The sequence below is a fragment of the Cervus elaphus genome, chromosome 1 (genome assembly GCF_910594005.1).
Source record: "Cervus elaphus chromosome 1, mCerEla1.1, whole genome shotgun sequence".
In the NCBI taxonomy this organism is placed as follows: domain Eukaryota; kingdom Metazoa; phylum Chordata; class Mammalia; order Artiodactyla; family Cervidae; genus Cervus; species Cervus elaphus.
In genome coordinates this window covers 58,958,498-58,979,418 of record NC_057815.1, presented here as the reverse complement: position 1 = coordinate 58,979,418, position 20,921 = coordinate 58,958,498, and the positions used below count along the sequence as shown (strand labels likewise).

At 41.5% G+C, this 20,921-nt stretch overlaps 1 long non-coding RNA gene and 1 pseudogene across 1 annotated transcript; one reads left to right on the top strand and one right to left on the bottom strand.

Moving 5' to 3' along the window:
- The first annotated feature begins 289 nt into the window (after window positions 1-289).
- On the top strand, window positions 290-19,040 carry LOC122694196. The gene is made up of 3 exons (XR_006341134.1): window positions 290-369; window positions 1,289-1,290; window positions 19,026-19,040. It is a non-coding gene; the product is annotated as an uncharacterized LOC122694196 (long non-coding RNA).
- A 494-nt stretch (window positions 19,041-19,534) lies between these two features.
- On the bottom strand, window positions 19,535-20,491 carry LOC122701838 (annotated as a pseudogene).
- Between the last annotated feature and the right edge of the window lie 430 nt (window positions 20,492-20,921).

Genomic DNA, 20,921 nt, shown 5'->3' with positions numbered 1-20,921 from the left:
GAGGCTAAGGATTAACATTCAGTTCAGTTCAGTTGCATCGCTCAGTCGTGTCCGACTCTGCGACCCCATGAATCACAGGCCTCCCTGTCCATCACCAACTTCGAGTCCCCCAAACCCAAGTTACCTTGATGTAAAAGAAAATTTTGGAAGAGAGAAAGAACCATTCCCTCTCGTGCCCATTATTGCCAGGCACTGTGCTAGCTCCCATTCATACAGGGAAGTACATAGTATATAAAATACCTGACCACATTCAGTTACACTCATAAGGAGCATTGAAAGGTAGGTGGAAAATTCCCTGGCTGTCCAGTGGTTGGGACTCCCCGCTCTCACTGCCCAGAGCCTGGGTTCAGTCTTTGGTCAGGGAACTAAGTCCCCACAAGTTGTGTGGCATAGCCAATAAATAAATAAAATAGATGTAACTATAAATAGTGAAAAGTATCCTAAAGGAAAAAAAAAAATGAACAGTGGTTCTCATGTAGATTGGGAGTTAAATAAAGCCTTCTGAGTCTGTGAATTTTAAGCTCAGTTTTGAAAGACAAATGTAAATTACCCAATTGAGGAGGGATGAAGAGCTACCTGAGCAATATAAAATATGCAGAATATTTGAAACAAGAAAGAGCTTGTAATTTCTAAGAAGCTGAAGGACGACTGGTGAGGACGGTACTGAACGAGAGACGCTTGGAGAGAGAAACAGGTTCCCAGTCCTGTTTGGCCTTTCAGGGAATATGGACTATCGTTGTTGTTGTTTGTTAACTGAGTCATGTCTGTCTCTTTTGTGACCCCATGGGCTGTAGCCTGCCAGACTCCCTGTTCATGGGGTTTCCTAGGCAAGAATCCTGAGGTGGGTTGCCATTTCCTTCTCCAGGGGATCTTTCTGACCCAGGGATTGAACCCACCTCTCCTGCATTGCAGGCCGATTCTTTACCACTGAGTCTCCATGGAATCCCATATAGACTCTAATTGAGAGCTGCTTTTTTTTTTTTTAAACATTTTATTTTGTATTGGGGTACAGCCAATTGACAAACGTGTGATAGTTTCAAGTAAAAAATGAAGGGATTCAGCCATATGTAAACATGTTTACATGCCTGTCCCAAACTCCCTAACTATCCTTTCCCCCTCCCTTCCCCTGGCAACCATAAGCTCATTCTCTAAATCCATGAGTCTGTTTCTGTTTTGTAAGTTCATTTGTATCATTTCTTTTTAGATTCCACATATAAGGGGTGTCTTTAGTCTGTATACACAAGAGTGATTCATACTTTTAAAAGATAACTCTGATAGTCCCATGGAGGAGTACAAGTAGAAGATGGGCAAGAACAGACCCAGGGAGATATGTGCAGAGGTGATTGTGGTCATCTAGGTAAGATGGACCAGGGAAATGGCACAGATATGATAGCGTCAAGATTCATATTAGAAATAGAATCAACAATTGGTGACTGACACGATTCTTGAGATGGAATTCAGTCATGAGGAGCTAGTTTGGTAGGTGATAAAAAGAAGAATTGAGTATGTTTAAGGGACTAGAAACTTTCATGAGAATGGAGAATCTGTTTTTCTCAGAGTGAGTAAGTGAATAGAATGGATAGGACTTTATGTGAAAGCTTGGAATTCAAGGACTGTTTTCTCTTGCAAAGTGCATAGTTTGCTGATTCTTCATCATGGTGTCCTTCTTACTACCACCAATTTAGCACTCACTCTCTTCTTGTTGATATTTTGTGATAATGATTTATACCTAATACTTTGTCTTGTCTCAGACATTGTGAATAAAACACAAGGCAAGGTCAAACTCCCTGGCTTGAGTTATATCTTTCCTACTGATCACATGATCTTATTTTAACATGTAGCTGTCACATTTTTCTCACTTGTAAAGTAGGAGTGATCTTAGCTCTTTGTAACTATTTCAGTGGCCTCGTGATTTTTTAATTTCATAACTATTTTGTATGTCATATTTTAGCATTTTTTATGGCTATAGTCACAGAGCTCAGCTCAGTTCAGTTGCTCAGTCATGTCTGACTCTTTGCAACCCCATAGACTGCAGCACACCAGGCCTCCCTATCACCAACTCCCTGAGTTTACCCAAACTCATGTCCATTGAGTCAGTGATACCGTCCAACCATCTTATCCTCTGTCGTCCCCTTCTCCTCCTGCCCTCAATCTTTCCCAGCATCAGGGTATTTTCAAATGAGTCAGCTCTTCGCATCAGGTGGCCAAAGTATTGGAGTTTCAGCTTCAACATCAGTCCTTCCAATGAACACCCAGGACTGATATCCTTCAGGATGGACTGGTTGAATCTCCTTGCAGTCCAAGGGACTCTCAAGAGTCTTCTCCAACACCACAGTTCAAAAGCATCAATTCTTCAGCTTTCAACTTTCTTATAGTCCAGCTCTCACATCCATACATGACCACTGGAAAAACCATAGCCTTGACTAGATGTGCCTTTGTTGGCAAAGTAATGTCTCTGCTTTTTAATATGGTGTTTAGGTTGGTCATAACTTTCCTTCCAAGGAGTAAGCATCTTTTAATTCCATGGCTGCAGTCACCATCTGCAGTAATTTTGGAGCCCCCCAAAATAAAGTCAGCCCCCGAAGATACTGTTTCCCCATCTATTTGCCATGAAGTGATGGGACCAGATGCCATGATCTTAATTTTCTGAATGTTGATAGATTCTCAATAAATGTAAAGTATGAGCACTATATAGAAACCAGTTTACAGAGATTTTTGTTCAATTACTCTCTCTTTTTTTTATTGGTGGTAAAAACAAACAACATGTGATCTGCTCTTGTAAAGTTCTAAGTGTCTGGTACAGTCACCTATAAGCACACTGTTGTACACTAGATCTCCTGAACTTTCCCGTTTGGCATGACTGAGACTTTATACTCACTCAACAGCAGCTCTTCTTTTCCACATCCCAGCAGCCCCTGGAAGCCACCATTCTTTCTGCTACAATTTAACAACTTTAGATGACATAAGAGGAATCGTGTAGTATTTAGACTTCTGTGGCTGACTTCACTTAACACAGTATATTCCAATTTCTTACATGTTGTAGCACAGGACCAGATTTCTTTCTTTTTATAGTTGAATAAAATTCCATTATATTTATATCACATTTTCTTTAGCCATTCATCTGTCAGTGGACATTTAAGTTGTTCCTCCCTTTCGGCTGTTAACATAGTTTACCGATTGCCCTCCAAATCAGTTCATCATCTGGCCAGCTGACCTCCCCTGCCTCATTTCTGCCTGTGGTTCCTAGCCTCTGCACCCTCCTCTGTCCCTGTCTGGACCCCAAATCCCTCCATGTTGATTCAGTTGAAATTCTCCAGGAAATTGTGTTTCCTCTTGCCTCTAGGCTTTTGCACTTGCAGCTCTTCCTAGAAAGTGTCATTTCTTTCCCCTTTCCCATTCCTCATGCTCTAATCCTTTTTCTCAGTTAAAACTTCCTGGTACTTCAGAACATCTCTGTTACTACCTCCCAGAAATTTGCCTTGCTTCTCTCAGAGTAAGTAGCTTCCCAGACTATTGCAGTCAAATATTTTAATGCTAATCTTTAAGTGTAAGGATTATCTTATTCACAGTGTTTGTTCAGTATACGGCACAGCTCCTCAATTAGAGAATATCCTTGATGATTATTTGTGGAATAAATGAGACCAACATTAATGACATGTCCAAGACTTAGGGAACAAATAACATTTCCTAACCATCTACATTTCCTAACTAGGGTCCTGCTCCCATTTCCTGATCATTCACTTACAGAAAGCTCATAATACCCCTCAAACAGAGATAAAATCCTTACCTCTGATAGATAGGAGATACTGCTGGTCAACTTCACTGTTGGTTGTGTATCTTGTTTGGAGTGTGAAGAAGTGCAACTAGAAATTGGTGAGTAAATAAAGTAGATTTTGTACCAGTGCATGAAGGGGACCAGCTGTGAGGAGGTATGTGGGATCAGTGGGTCAGGGTGTTCCCATCCACTTGGCTTTGCAGGGCCTCCCTGGGATGGGCCACCTGGTCTTTGAATGACCTCCACTTCAGAGAGAAGGGTCTCATAGGAACCTGAAACAGCCTGTCCCCTCTCTTATGAGAAGGGTTAAGACAGGCTGTGTCTCTGACCCAGTCACCTTGTGAAGGAATTTTCCTAACCATTAAGCAATTGTCTAACTAAGGTAAATGCTTAACTTTTAAAAACAGTTTCACTCCTACTTGGCTCTGGAGGAAAAACTAAATAAAGGAAAACCACTGCAGATGATCCAGGAAGAGGAGCCAAAGGAAGGCCTGCAAAGCCTGGCCTCACTTTCCCAGGGGCCACCGTGAGACAGGGCCCTGTCCTTGGGGGTGGCTCTTCTGCCTCCCTATATGATGACAATGACTTTGTCCCTCTACTCAGAAGCTCTGTTTAAAAGGAACTCTCTCCCCAGCTAAATTGATCCCTTCCTGGAAGTGCTGGGAGACAGGACTTTTAATAAGTCTCCTGGATGTGATACCTGACCTCTTAACTCTTCTTTCATCTCTCAATAAATGAGTTCTGCACCACAGTAGAAGAAACATGGAGGGGGGGACTGCTATTTACAATCCCTGAGTTCACACCTAATGACCAGGCCTTGGGCTAGTACTGTGCATCTCTGCCAAATTCACAGGGATTTGAGAAGACCCAGTGAGGTCTCAGGGGAGCTGTGAAAGCAGGACTCTATCTCAGTCTTTCCTCTGGAGGGAACTGTTGCACTGAGCACAAGTGAGTATCTCAGAGCAAATTAATTAAGACTGAAGCACACAATGTATCCTGCTTTGTTTTCCCTCCATAGTTCTTTTTTTTTTCTCTCATTCAATATGTAACTCTATCTTTGCATGCTTTGTTTTCCTCCCATTATTCCGTCTTTTTTTCTCATTCAATTTGTATTAACTTCAACTGTGCACTGAACACAACATTATATAGCAATAATATAGAAAAAAAATAGCCAACCATCCTTTCCTAGGGATGTTACCTTCTAGGTGGTAGAGAACAAGAAATAAAATATCATAAGTGTTACTTTGTATATTTGGAGTTTTCAAGTGCTTTGGAGCTAAAAAAATGTAAGAGGAACAGAGAATGTGGGAAGAAATTGTTAACTTTAAATAGAAGGGTTAGAGCAGAGCTTACTGAGAAAATGTCCTTTGAGCAAAAATGTGAAGATCATTTTAGACAGAGAGAAGAGCCACTGAAAAGGTTCTGAGGTCAAGCTGAGGTAGGCAAACAAGACCAATGGAGCTGGACTGGAGTGAGCAAGCTGGGTTGGATGGAGTAGGAGATGAGGTCAGAGAGGAAGTGGAGTAAGCATATAGAACTACTGTGATGGTTTCAACTTTTGTTCTAAGTGAATCAGGGAATGATTGGGGGTCTTTGAATAGGAAATTGAAATAATTTGAATTTTGCTTAAGAGGAATTGTCACTTTGTTAAAGACTTTGCTTTGTTACTCTGTTAAAGACTTTACAGGGACCAGAAAGGAAGCAAGCAGACTGGTTAGGAAACTGTTGCAATGACCCAGAAAGGAGCCAATGACTTGGATCAGAGGGGTGGCAGTGGAAGAGTTGTTAAGTGATAATCTTGGATGTAGTCAGAGAAAGGACGTGTGTATCTTTAAATGTCAGTTTTGTGAGTTTGCTGCTGCTCAGTTAAGTCAGGTGATTAAAACTTAGTGCCGGTGGCCTCTATTTTAGTCCATTAAATGTTTTCTCTGATGCTGAGATTCTTTATGAATTCATCAAACGTTATTTAATTTCTACTTTGTGCCAGCTATGGTGCCAGGCTCAGTGACCCTGCTGTGGAAAATATGTAGTTTCTGCCCTACTTACATGATTGTGGGGAAGATATTGAAAACTGTAGTCAAAGCTCACATCTTAATACAGAAGATCCTAGACAGTCTAGCTTGTGAAGGAGGTGGATTTCTGTAGATTCCACAATAGCACACCACCAAGCTCTTCCTAGAAACACACACACACACACACGTTAGTGGTCTGTATTAACATGATTTAGTCATCTTCTTCTTAAGGTAAAGTGGGATCCATAAGTCATCACTCCATATTTCCTTCTGCTCCCTGGGAAGGGTGTTAGAGGGCAGGTAATTCATAATTATCTCCAAGAAGAGGAGAGCATTTCTTGTTCAAAGAGTGGATGTTTGCTGAGCCAGAAGACCTACAGATCTTGCCTCAATGACTCTCAAGTATGAGGAAAAGGGTAGAGAGGTTATTCTCCTCATATGGCCCTAAGAAACCTCTAGCTAAGCTTTCTCAAAACCAAACCCAGAGTCTCAGTCTGTTAGTAGCTGAATTATAATGCAAATTGAATTCCTAAATTTCCAGGATGTCTTCTGCTAAAGTGAGGGTATTGATTAGGGAAGAATGGGAACCTGACAATTGGACTAGGGACAAATAGATTCCCATGACTCAGAAGACATTGTTCTGCTAATTTTTTGACCAATAATAAGCTGTTTCATGAGAGTTTGGCCCTCATTTGCCTTAGAAACATGTAATAAACACCCTTGAGGTTGTTGCCATTAAGACACTGCAGATTCTCCTCAGGGACCACTCTCACCTTCCCTCTTTGCTTCCAAACTTGTAAGTAAACTCAAGTTCCAGCAAACTCAAAGAGTGAGAGTTGTTATATATCAAAGGAGCAGCATGATTTTTCTGATGTATACAGACAGAAATCTGGGAAATAAGTGTGGGGATGGAGCTCATGGGTATGGAATTATGGTGGGAGGAAAAAAAAGTTGGATCAGGCTAAACTCATCTCCACTAAGTAGAGACCTTGGATTCAGTGTTTCAGCTCAAGAGGTTAGAAAGGGCTCGACAGATTATTTAGTTGGCTGGCTAAAACATGAGCCCAAGGGTAGGTCTACTACAGTAAATAGAATTTAAGGTGTAAGATTTACATTTATATACTATAGAGTAAGTTGTCCAAAGGCTTTGGGAGATAAACTGTTGGAATGGGTTTATCAAATAAGACCTGCTCACCCACTCTGGGAGAATATATCTTTCACTATGACTGTGAGAAAACAAATTTATGAGAGAAGACCCAGCATCCTTTAAGGGCCCTGTGGTTAGTCTTCTGTGTGGGTCAGAAATTATAGTGGGAGTGGCTACCACTGAACTGGGATCTCTAAATGCAATGGGAATAATGGGATCACATGTGGCATGGCCATCATCATATCTTAATCATCAAAGATAAGTTGAATGTGGCTGCTGTAATGGGTGGAGGAGCGAAAGCAGTAAGCATAGCAGTCTGACTCACAGAGACTGATGGTTAGTGGATGATGATGTTCTTAGAAAATAACTTCTTGGTTTCAAATCCTTTGTTCTTGAGGTTAAGTCATGGTCAGTGAACGACATTCCAGTAAATCTCTACCAAACAAATGTCATTTTCTGATCTGACAAGAAAGGCAAGGTGCCAAGGCACAACTCTCCCCTGCCAAGGTCCTGGTCCTGGCTAAGAGAAGGCAGATCTCAGCTGGTAGCTTCCTCAGGGCCAGGTCCCCAGACCCTGCCCACCTGTCATCACTGAGGGAGCCAGGCACCCAAGACTCAACTGGCTCTCAGGCTCCCCAAACAGTGGGATGGGAGTGGGGGTCAGTCAGGTCCCGTAGACTGTGAACCCAGGCAGACTGCCACTACTATTAGGTCACAGAAACAGGGATGGGGGAGAAGCTCACTGCTACCTCAAGGCCTGGGCCAACCCAGTGGGTAGCTTTGATGAGGGCTCTGGAGACCTGTAAGACATAGCCCCCAGCCTCGTTCTGTGGGCTCTCAACTCACTCATTGGCTCAAGGCCAAGCGAGCTGGAAGACCCTAGTGAGAAGGCCAGGATCCCCCTTTTACCTCACTCTCCAACTGACAACCACCACTCCCACTGGACCTTTGGCTGAATTCCTCACTAACATGGCTCATTAATGGTTGGTTGCTTGTGGGCGGGGCCCACGTGGTGCTGACCAATGGCCAAGAATGACAGCTACAGATAGCTTACGGTGAACAGTGTCGGGTTTGTGGTCTCCAAAGAAGATTCAGCTTCGGGACTAGAGACCAGGCTTGGTTACTCAAGAGCTTTTGTGTAGCCAAGTTTTATTAAAGTGAAAAAGGAACAGAGAAAGCTTCTGACATAGACATCGGAAGGGGGATGGAGAGTGACCCCTGTGCTAGTCCTAGCAAGTTGTTTTATGTCTGTTAGAAAGTTATTAATTAGATAAGAGAGACACCTCAAGGCTGAGGGAGGTTCACCGGGCCCCTCTCCCACAAAATGCATTTTTGAGATAGGATGGCATGAGGTATGTCATCCCCCAGCCATGAAACAATTGATATGAATACTGGTTTGTTGAGCTATTACCAGCCCAAGGTTTGAGAAAAGAAAAAAGTTAGTGGACCCATTTTGAAGAAAGGCAAATTCCAAAACAAATGCATAGTTTCATTAACATAGCCTAAGAAAAACTTTTCCTTGGACAGTTTGTTTCCTCCTGCCACTTAAGGGAGAGACAAAAATGTCTTAACCCTTGCAGCCTATTTTCTGTTTGGAGATCCCTGGCCTTCCTGCCTGTTACCCTTTCATTCCCCCCTTCTTTTAGGAGAATTATGTTGCCTAGGGAAAGGGGCATCATTCTCATTCTGTAACTGCTTCTGAGCTGATAAGGGGCATGGTCCCTAAATTGGTGAGGCAACATATTCTCCTAACCCTCATTATTGAAGGTCTCTGATCCAGGGGCCCCAAGTAGTAATTGGAGGAAGCTTCCCAGTCGCAGGAGTTTGAGCAGCCATTTGTAACTAAAAGTTTCAGATGGTTAGAAACAAACCCCATTTTACAGTTACAGATGTAAGGCAAAATAGTCATTAAACCAAGTAAAAACCTAATGAAAATCATTATGTCCATAGGCTCCAACAGTATGTGAACCGTGAACCTAAAGATGTTCAAGCTGGATTTAGAAAAGGCAGAGGAACCAGAGATCAAATTGCCAACATCTGCTGGATCACCAAATAAGCAAGGGAGTTCCAGAAAAGCATCTACGTTTGCTTTATTGACTATGCCAAAGCCTTTGACTGTGTTGCTCACAACAAACTTTGGAAAATTCTTCAAGAGATGGGAATACCAGACCACCTGACCAGCCTCCTGAGAAATCTGTATGCAGGTCACGAAGCAACAGTTAGAACTGGACATGAAAAAACAGACTGGTTCCAAATTGGGAAAGGAGTATGACAAGGCTGTATATCGTCACCCTGCTTATTTAACTTATATGCAGAGTACATCATGACAAATATCGGGCTGGATGAAGCACAAACTGGAATCAAGATTGCCTGGAGAAATATCAATAATCTCAGATATGCAGATGACACCACCCTTATGGCAGAAAGCGAAGAAGAACTAAAGAGCCTCTTGATGAAAGAGAAAGAAGAGAGTAAAAATATTGGCTTAAAACTCAACTTTCAGAAAACTAACAGAGTTAGTAAAGTAAAGGCCCCTGACCTTCCTGCCTGTTACCCTATCACTACCAGTCCCATGGCAACTGTTGCCTGGTAACACTGTAGGGGAAGAGGGAAGGAATAATGCACAGCAATGGCCTCATGCAAAGAGCTGCACTTGGCTTGCTCTATTACAAAGTTATCATACTTACTGTTTTTTCTTATCATGGAATGGTGAAGTCAAGTGGGCCTTAGGCAGCATTACTACAAAAAAGCTAGTGGAGGTGATGAAATTCCAGCTGAGCTATTTCAAATCCTGAAAGATTATGCTATAAAAGTGCTGCACTCAATATATCAGCAAATTTGGAAAACTCGGCAGTGGCCACAGGACTGGAAAAGGTCAATTTTCATTCTAATCCCAAAAGAAAGGTAATGCCAAAGAATGTTCAAACTACTGGACAGTTAAGTTCAGTTCAGTCGCTCAGTCATGTCTGACTCTTTGCGACCCTATGGAGTGCAGCATGCCAGGCTTCCCTGTCCATCACCACCTCCCGGAGCTTGCTCAAATTCATGTCCATTGAGTTGGTGATGCCATCTAACCATCTTACACTCTGTCGTCCCCTTTTCCTCCTGCCTTCAATCTTTCCCAGCAAAAGGGTCTTTTCCAAGGAGTTAGTTCTTTGCATCAGGTGACCAAAGTATTGGAGCTTCAGCTTTAGCATCAGTCCTTCCAATGAATATTCAGGACTGATTTCCTTTAGGATTGACTGGTTTGATCTCCTTGCAGTCCAACTACTGTACAATTGCTCTCATTTCTCATGCTAGTAAGGTTATGCTCAAAATCCTTTAAGCTAGGCTTCAGTAGTATGTGAACCGAGAACTTCCAGATGTACAAGCTGGTTTTGAAGAGTCAAAGGAACCAGAGATCAAATTGCCAACATTTGTTGAATCATGGAGAAAGCAAGGGAGAAAAACATCTACTTCGTTGACTACCCTAAAGCCTTTGACCATGTGGATCACAGCAAACTGTGCAAAATTCTTAAAGAGATGGAATACCAGACCATCTTACCTGTCTCCTGAGAAACCTATATGCGGATCAAGAAGCAACAGTTAGAAGCTTACCTGGAAGAACTGATTGGTTCCAAATTGGGAAAGGAGTACAACAAGGCTGTATATTGTCACCCTATTTATTTAACATATATACAGAGCACATCACGCAAAATGCCTGGCTGGATAAATCAAAGCTTGAATCAAGATTGCCAGGAGAAAAACTGACCTCAGATATGCAGATGATACCGCTTTAATGGCAGAAAGTGAAGAGGAACTAACAAGCCTCTTGATGAGGGTGAAGGAGGAGAGTGAAAAAGCTGGTTTTAAACTCAGCATTCAAAACACTAAGATCATGGCATCTGGTCCCATAACTTTATGGTAAATAGAAGGAGAAAAAGTAGAAGCAGTGACAGATTTTATTTTCTTGGGCTCCAAAATCACTGCAGATGGTACTACAGCCATGAAACTAAAAGATGCTTGCTCCTTGGAAGAAAAGCTATGACAAACCTAGACAATGTATTGAAAAGCAAAGACATCAGTTTGCCAACAAAGATCCTTATAGTCAAAGCTATGGTTTTTCCAGTAGTCATGTATGGATGTGAGAGGCAAACCGTAAAGAAGACTGAGTGCCGGGGAATTTATGCTTTTGAATTGTGGTGCTGGAAGAGATTTTTGAGAGTCCCTTGGAGAGCAAGATCAGACCAACCCTAAAGGAAGTCAACCCTGAATATTCATTGGAAAGACTGAAGCTGAAGCTGAAGGAAGCTCCAGTACTTTGGCCACCTGATGCAAAGAGTGGACTCATTGGAAAAGACCTTGATGTTGGGAAAGATTGAGGGCAAATGGAGAAGGGGGTGGCAGAGGATGAGATTGTTAGATAGCATCACCGGCTCAAAGGACATAAATTTGAGCAAATTCCAGGAGCTAATGAAAGACAGGGAAGCCTGACATGCTGCAGTCCACGGAGTGGCAAAGAGTTGGACAACAACACTAGGAAGCAGCAATTACGCTAGACATTTCAATGAGACATTTACCTGTCAGATAATTATAGATAAAGGTGATAAAAATTCAAGCACCTTCTACTGAAATGAAATTTCTAGGTGTCTAGCAGTGTTTTTACTGAGCCCAAGCTTGTTCTGTTTGCCCCATAAGAGACCAACAAATTGAGAGAGGAATTGTTTAAACAAGGGGTAATGACTTTAATCAGAAGCTAGCAGACTGAGCAAATGGCAGACTGTGTGTTCAGTTGTGTCTGACTCTTTGCAACCCCATGGGCAATAGCCCAACAGGCTTTGCTGTCCATGGGAATTTTTCAGGCAAGAATACTGGAATGGGCTGCCGCCATTTCCTTCTCCAGGGGATCTGATCTTCCTGATCCAGGGATCAGATCTGTGTTTCCTACATTCCAGGAGGATTCTTTACCATTGCACCACCTGGGAAGACCAAGAGGGCAGACTAGCAGGCTCAAAAGAACATTTTCCCTCAGTCCGAATTGGGGCTCCCTTTATAAACAAGAGGGGGAGGGGCCCATTTCGGCACTGACCAACGGCTGAGCAGGGCCAATAAGGGCAGCTAGTCGACCGTTACTAACAGTCGCCTGCTTGGGGGAGGAGCTCACTGCGGAGAAGGCTCACTGCGCCGCTGAGTGCCGGCAGATAGCTGGTGCCTGCCTCACTGCCACTGCACCCAGAGCAGAAAGGTGTGACTCCAGAAAGCCGGCAAGTCCAAAGCACCAGGTTGTTCCAGCAGTGTCGTCCTCCGGCCCTTGGTGGCGAGGCGTGCAGGCTGCAGACAACATGGTGGCCACATAAAGATGGCTGACACATCAGGCAATCATGATCACTGTCTGAGGCAACAGGCACTGTGGGCTCAGCCTGCTGCTGGCCCCAGCAGCCAGCCTCATGAGTGCCGAGGTGGCCCTGGAACTGACGCACCGGGAGCGGAGCCCTGCCTGCCTGCTTGCGCTGTGGGTGAGTGCCGGGAGCAGTGGCCTGACAGGTTAGGCTCAGTGAGGGCTGCCAGCAGAGAGGTGCGACAGAGAGGCCACTGCCTCAATGGAGCACAAGCCGGCGCCAGGGAGGGAAGGGCGCATCACACCTCCGGGTTCAGGCTGGGGTGGCCACCACTGCAGTGAGGGGCGTGTTGAGATATCCTTTGTAAGGTAAAGGAAAAATGAGGTGTAATATCTCGTATGCTGCTTTGGTTTTGAAGGCAATATTCCTCACATGAGTGAGCTATTCCAGCTCATCTACCAAATGACTCAAAAAGCAGGGTCCAGAGTAAGAAAAGGCTCTGCAACAGGTTTAAGATTCTCTGTCTTATGGGCCGTATGATCCAACAGATACAGTGGTGTTGAAAGGGATGCTGTTTAGAGCCTTTAAGAAACCCTTTTATATGAATCACAGAACAAACACTTAGAATTTTGGAGCAAATCCCTGACAACTCTGTGAATAACTACTCTCATTTTGAGAAACAGCTTTTAGCTTACTATTGGGCTTTGTCAGACAATGAAGACTTAACCATAGGCCATGAAGGACCTGGCTGCCATTATAAATTGGGTGTTATCTGACCCACCAAGCTATAGGGTTAGACGTGGACACTAATGCCCCATTATAGCATGGAAGTGTTATGTATGAGGTAGGGCTTGAACAGGCTATGAAGACATAAGTTGCATGGGGAAGTGGCCCAAATGCCCGTTGCTCTTATTCTTGTTAAATTACCTTCTATCTCCAAGGCCACACATACAGCATCTTGGGGAATTCTCTGTGACCAGTTAGTTGACTGAGGAAGAGAAAACCTGAACATGGTTTACAGATGGTTCTGCACAATATGCAGGAGCCACCCTAAAGTGGACAGCTACAGCAGTACAGTCCCTTTCCAGTACATCCCTGAAGGACGATGGTAAAGGTAATTTGTCCCATTGGACAGAACCTTGACCAGGGCACCTGTTTGTCCATTTTGCCTAGTAAGAGAAATGATCAAAAGTATAAATCTATATACTTAATCAATGGTTTTTCGGTTGGTCCAGGATTTACAAGGAGCATGATTCAAAAATTAGAGACAAGGAAGTCAGGGAAGAGGAAATGTGATTATACTTCTCTGAATGGAGCCATGAAATTAAAAGATGCTTGCTCCTTGGAAGAAAAACTATGACCAACCTAGACAGCATATTAAAAACAGAGACATTACTTTGCCAACAAATGTCCCATCTAATTAAAGCTATGGTTTCTCCAGTAGTCACGTATGGATGTGAGAGTTGGATTATAAAGAAAGCTGAGCACCAAAGAATTGATGCTTTTGAACTGTGGTGTTGGAGAATACTCTTGAGAGTCCCTTGGACTGCAAGGAGATCAAACCAGTCAACTAAAGGAAATCAGTCCTGAATATTCATTGGAAGGACTGATGCTGAAGCTGAAATGCTCCAATACTTTGGGCACCTGATGCAAAGAACTGACCCATTGGAAAAGACCCTGATGTTGGGCAAGATTGAAGGCAGGAGGAAAAGGGGACGACAGAGGGTGAGATGGTTGGATGGCATCACTGACTTGATGGACATGAGTTTGAGTAAGCTCCAGGATTTGGTGATAGACAGGGAGGTCTGGTGTGCTGCAGTCCATGGGATCGCAAAGAGTCAGACATGACTGAGGGACTGAACTGAACTGAACTGAATGGGAAAAAAAAATCATTAAGATATTTTGTGTTCCATGTGAATACTCACCAAAAGTTGACCTCATCAAAAAATTATTGCTTTAATGAGTGGATAGGATGACTTGTTCTGTGGATAATAAATAGTCTTTTTCCCCAGCCACTTTTGTCATTTCCCAGTGGGCTCATAAGTGAAATGACCATGGTGGCAGGGGTGTAATTTATGCATGGGCTCAGAATCATTGACGTATCTTGCTAAGGATGACCTGGCTAGAGCTAGTGTCCAATCTGTCAGCAGTAGAGACCAACATTGAGTCCCTAATATGGCACCATTTCCTGCCAATTACCTGATGATGACTAGTTACATTGGACCACTTCCAACATGGAAGGGGCAACACTATGTTCTTCCTGGAATAGACACTAACTTTTGATATAGTATTACCTTCCCCAAATGCAGTACTTCTGTCAACGCTACCATCTTTGGAGCTGTGGATTTACAGAATGATTTATCCATTCTTGTAGTTTTTCCACAATGCATTGCTTCTGATCAATAAACAACATGTGTTTCACAGAAAATGAAATATGGCAATGTGTCCATGCTCATGGCATTCACTGATCTTACTGGGAAGAGTATGCCTGGGATATAGGAAATCCCTTAGGGAATCTCTTAGCACCGTGATTAAAGCTAATGGAAAATTACAACTTGGCTCAGGCAGGATTTCTAATGACCCAGACTCTTCAGGAATGAAGGTTTCAGTCACCATACTAGGCAAAGAACAATGGACAGCTGAGTTTTTTTTTTGAGAGCAAAGAGACTATGGAATGGGTTGTTAAAGACAATTACAAACATTAGTAAAGATCACGTGACCAGTTGCAGAAATGAAATAAAATTTGTGATAGTTTAATATTATAAATATTTATTTTGTTATAAATATATGTATACCCATATATATATATATATCATTTAGCATAAAATATATTAATAAATTAAATTTATACCACAGTGTTTAAGTTACAAATATCAAGGGAAAAGGGTGAACACCCCCAAGGACTTTGCAGCTCTGGAGAAAGGATTAGCATAGTTTTGGTTTTACACAGGATAGTTGTATTGTGTTAGGTGGAAGAATGAGCTTGTTATTGTCTTTATTATGGAGATTGCATGATTTAAGGAGATAAATGTGAGCTCTGAGTTGACAAGGGAAGACCGTGGTGGCCAATTTTATGTGTCAGCTTGGCTAGGTTTTATTTCCCAGTTTTTCATTCAAACACTAATCCAGGTGTGACTGTGAAGGTATTTTATTAGAGGTGATTCAAGTCCATGTTCAGTTCACTTTAAGTATAAAAGATTATTCTAGATAATTTAGAGGAACTTTGTTCAATCAAGTGAAGGGCCTTAAGAGGAGAACTGAGGGTGAAGAAATATCACCTGTGAGAAGTAGTTTAATCTCATGCCCAAGAGTTCCAGGCTTCCCTTCCTGACAGCCTGCCCTCTGAATTTCAAATTTGTGTCGCCAACTCCCACAGTTTCATAAGTTAGTTCCATGTAATAAATCTTTTAATACATATCTCCTACTGGGTCTGCTTTGTCTGATTGAACCCTTACTTATACAGTCAATACATTTTTTTCCTGCAACAAAGGGGAAATTTTACCAGTTTAGTTACCTGGAAAACTTTCTGCTACCATCAACTTTGGCAATCTATCTTACTTTTTCTGGTTCACTGTCTGATGGTTGTCCAGGTAAACATTTACCTATTTCCATCCTTCTCTGAAGATTTCTAGTCAGCTACAAGTCATTCCATCTTTCCTTCTTGAAAACCACTCTTCTGATTTTGAATATAGTAGCATAACTATAATTGGAGTACAATATTAAACAGGTAATATAATTATAAAATCCATGTACAACTTTTTTCCTTTTTTTTTGAATTTTTTATTTTGTATTGGGGTATAGCTGATTAACAATGTTGTGATAGTTTCAAGTGAACAGTGAAGGGACTCAGACATCCATATACATGTATCGATTCTCCCCCAAACCCCGCTCCCATCCAGGCTGCCACATAACATTGAGTAGAGTTCCATGTACTATACAATAAGTCCTTGTTAATTATCCATTTTAAACCATACCTAATGGTCAGTGTGTACATAACCTTTCCAAACTCCCTAACTATTCCTTCGCCTGGTGACCGCAAATTCATTTTCTAAGTCTGTGAGTCTCTTTGGTTTGTAAGTAAGGATCATTTGTATCGTTTCTTTTTAGAGTCCACATATAAGGGATGTCATAGACTATTTCTCCACTGTCTGACTTACTTCACCTAGTAGTATGTACAGCCTTTAATCATTAATTTAAGAAAGCTGAATTGTGGACAAAGTTTTCAGTTATACTATTTTCTCTACTTTTCTGTATGATTTAAACATTTAAAAATAAAATATTAAAAATGTTAACGTAAAATAAATATTAAAAGCAAAAAATAACAAAGGAGAGAGAAAAATGTACTGTTGTATGGACAATAAGATACCTCCCTTGGAAATACAATTCATCAAGTAAAATAGAACATAAGTAAGGACACAGAGGATTTGTATAACACATGACCTAATGGCTACACAGAAAACATTTAAATCAGGTGGTCTAAATCAGGTGGTCTAAACCAGAAAAGGAACATCAGTTTATAAATATAGATGATGGTTGAGGTTATAATAAAAGCAATTCTACAGCTGCTTAATTAAAATTAATTAAAAATTAATTAAATTAATTAAAAATTAATTAATTTAAATTAATTAAAACATTTTTAGAATAAAAAACAATCTCATGAGATTTCAAAGCAGAAAGAAAGTGTTAGTTGATCAGTCATGTCTGACACTTTTCAACCCTGTGGTCTGTCCATGGAATTCTCTAGGTAAGAATACTGGAGTGGATTTCCATTCCCTTCTCCAGGGGATGATCATGACCCAGGGATCAAACTCAGATCTCCTGCATTGCAGGCAGATTCTTTACCCTCTGAGCTAACAGAGAAGCCTGTGTGATTTCAAAATAACATTAATTGTATAATAATGATTAATATAGGTTTTCAAGCATAAATATATACTGCTATCTTTTGACAAAAAGACTGAGAAGTCTAACACTTGGCTCAGGAATTATATGATTCAAGATAAAGTATCGTATATTGTTTTTAGTGCTTATGTGAGGGCCATAACCCATACCACTACCTTTTTTTTTTTTTTTTTTTTAAGAGACAGGGTCTCGCTATGTTGCCCAGGCTGGAGTACAGTGGCTATTCACAGGCGCGATCCCACTACTGATCAGCACGGGAGTTTTGACCTGCTCCGTTTCCGACCTGGGCCGGTTCACCCCTCCTTAGGCAACCTGGTGGTCCCCCGCTCCCGGGAGGTCACCATATTGATGCCGAACTTAGTGCGGACACCCGATCGGCATAGCGCACTGCAGCCCAGAACTCCTGAGCTCAAGCGATCATCCAGCCTCAGCCTCCCGAGTAGCTGGGATTACAGGCGCGCGCCACCGCGCCCGGCATACCACTACCTTTTTTGACTAAAGAAAAGTGGTAGTGGTGGTACTTAAGTCTCTCAGTCGTGTCCGGCTCTTGAGATCATATGGATTGCAGACTGTCAGGCTCCTCTGTCCATGGGATTTCCCAGGCAAGAATACTGGAGTGGGTTGCCATATCCTTCTCCGAGGGATTCTTCCTGACTTGGGAATTGAATCCAGGTGTCCTGCATTGCAGGCAAATGCTTTACCGACTGAGTTACGAGGGATATTACTAGAAATTACAGTGCTTAGACTAAAAATCATGAGGGCCAGGAAAATAAATCAAGTTTAGATAAGTTGAAAACTACCACAGTTTATAAAACCAAATTAAAACAATCTTATCTGATATTTTTTCTTAAATTTATTTATTTTTGGCTGTGCTGGTTCTTCATTGCTGGGCTTTCTCTAGTTGCAGTAGGTGGGCTTCTCATTGCTGTGGCTTCTTCTGTTGCAGAGCACTGGGCTCTATTGAAGTGGGCTTCAGTAGCTGTTGTGGGTGGGCTCAGTAGTTGTGGCTCCCAGGCTCTAGAGCACAGGCTGAATAGTTGTGTCTCATAAGCCTAGTTGCTTCACAGCACGTGGGACCTTCCTGGATCAGGGATCAAACCTGTGTCTCCTGCCTTAGCAGGCAGATTCCTTACTACTGAGACAACAGGAAAGCCCCTCATCTGATCTTATATAAAAACTTAATACAAAAGTCAAAACAAAACAAATGTAGTATATAAATTAACAATCCAATTAAAACTTATGAAATGTGGCTTCCAAGTTGTTAGGGTGAAATGGCATGCCTGCCATCCTTAAACTCTTGGGAGAACATATTTTGTTAATTCACTCATCCAATATGTTTGATAAGCCAGGCAGAATCCATCTTTCCTCTATCATTTTATAATAGCTGAATGAAAGCATGTAATACTTCTTAGCATATTGCATCCACCATTACAAAATTAAAAAAAAAAATTTAGAAGGGAGATGTTCTGGGAAACTTGGAAAAATCTTATACATCCAGGCCAAGTACCACATAACAAAAGCAGTTTCATGGCTCTTGTCAATGCCAATGCTTACTTTACCTGAAAACTAGGTGGCTTTAACGAACTGCTTCTAGTTTTTCTGAGTCTAACCCCCAACTATGACACCCCCAAAATTATATATGTAGAAGTTCCAATAAAGGAAGAGGACTAAAGTGTGAAATTATGTATTTTATAAATATATCCCATTTGTAGGAAAATTTACATTGTATGTATTTTATATGATAAAAATATATATTACATATCATATAATACATTTATAAGTGGGTTTTATTATAAAATGGGCCAAGATATTATATATATGTATGTATACATATATATGTATATAAAATCCTGTTTTCTCTCTACCATGGTAAGTTTTGCATGCTGTCTTGCATCTGAAAGGTATTTCTTTCTCATTTTTTCATAGATTTTAAAAAGCAATTAAATGAGATATCATTAAGGTCAATTGATTATAAAAGGAACAAGTTCCCTAACCCACTAGGAAGCAAGCAACAGGTCATTACATTGACTATTGCAGAACTTCTTTTTGTATGTGCCTCCTAAGATAGAAACAGCTTTTAAAACAAAACAAAATTAAACTGGAAAAATGTCATTAATGAAACTCTAAAAACTAGTTGTATAACTATTTCTGAATATCTTCTTGAAAAATAGAATTATTTTATAATGATTTTACTAATGTATGTGTTTTAGAGTTTTGATTATTTAACTCTTTGCCTTCTAAAAGAAAGAATTTAATTAATACAAGAAAGAAAAGGGAATTTTCTTTGATATATAGCCTCTTATTCCTTAATTATTGTATTAAGTCAGTATGTTTATCATTGCAGATGATGAAAAAAATAAGAAAATCTGAAATCTGAATTTCTTCAGCAAAGAGAATCTCTCAAGAAAAGGGCTTGGCCACTTGCCATGGTTTTTCTGATGGCATTTTTGACCTCCTTGTTCCTCAGGCAGTAGATGATAGGGTTGAGCATGGGAGTAAAGACTGCATATATGGCTGAGATCAATTTGTTAGAATTGAATGAAGCAATGGCCCGAGGTCGGACATACATGAAGATCACGGCTGTGTAGAAGATGACTACCACTATAAGGTGAGAGGCACAGGTAGAGAAGGCCTTCCGCTGCCCAGTGGCTGAAGGAATGTGCAGGATGGCAGAGACAATGAAGGCATAGGAAAGGACAGTGGCTGAGAGAGGAAACACAAGGATGATGATGGCTAGCACAAAGTCTACCATCTCTGCCGCAGATGAGTCCATGCAGGCCAGTTTGAGGATGGGGGAAACATCACAGAAAAAATGGTTCAAGATATTATTACCACAGAAGGAAACTTGGGAGATGAAGTATACTTTTGCCATGGAGACAGTAAAGCCACTCAGCCAGGAAATGATGGTTAGCTGAACACAAAATTCTGTGGTCATCATAACCGGATAGTGAAGAGGCCAACATATAGCCACATAACGGTCATAGGCCATGGCAGCCAAGAGCACACACTCAGTACAGGCAAGTGACATGAAGAAATAGAGCTGGGTCATGCATCCCAAGAAGGAGATGGTATTGGGACAGAGCAGGAATCCAGCCAGCATCTTGGGGACTGTGACAGATATATACCAGGTCTCCAGAAAGGACATGGTGCCCAGAAAGTAATACATGGGCTTGTGCAGGGATCCAGTTACCCACACAGTGAGGATGATGACTACATTCTCCAACAGCACAAACAGGTAGGTGATGAGGAAGAGGAAGAAAAGCAGAATTTACAGCCAAGGGTAAGTAGGGAAGCCCACCAGGACAAATTCACTAATATGAGTGATATTTTCCTTCCACATAATTAGGACATCAAAAGACAAAAGACTTAATGATGGCAGCATCAGATTGAAAAGTGAATTCACATTGGAGCAAGGGGCCCTCAGGCTACATTAAACATAACCCTAGGGTCATAATCTGGTCCTGGAGTATAATTTGGATCACTAGAGGCCACAGCATCTTCTCCAGAAAATCAGCTGTCAGAACAGGACCTGAAAACAAACAGAACATAGACACAAAGCTAAGAATCTCAAAGTAGAATCATGAGGTCAAATTCAGGGTTCAGGCCTTTGGATCTGAAGAGGCCTCCAGGTAGAACGAGGAGAAAATCCTTTCCTTATCATCATATTCACAGATTTCAGGGGCAGCTATAAGGTAGGAAATCATCACAATTAGAGAAAGTGCCAAGGATTGTCCAGGAAGCGAGGAAGTTTGAAGTCTGGAGAAAATGGA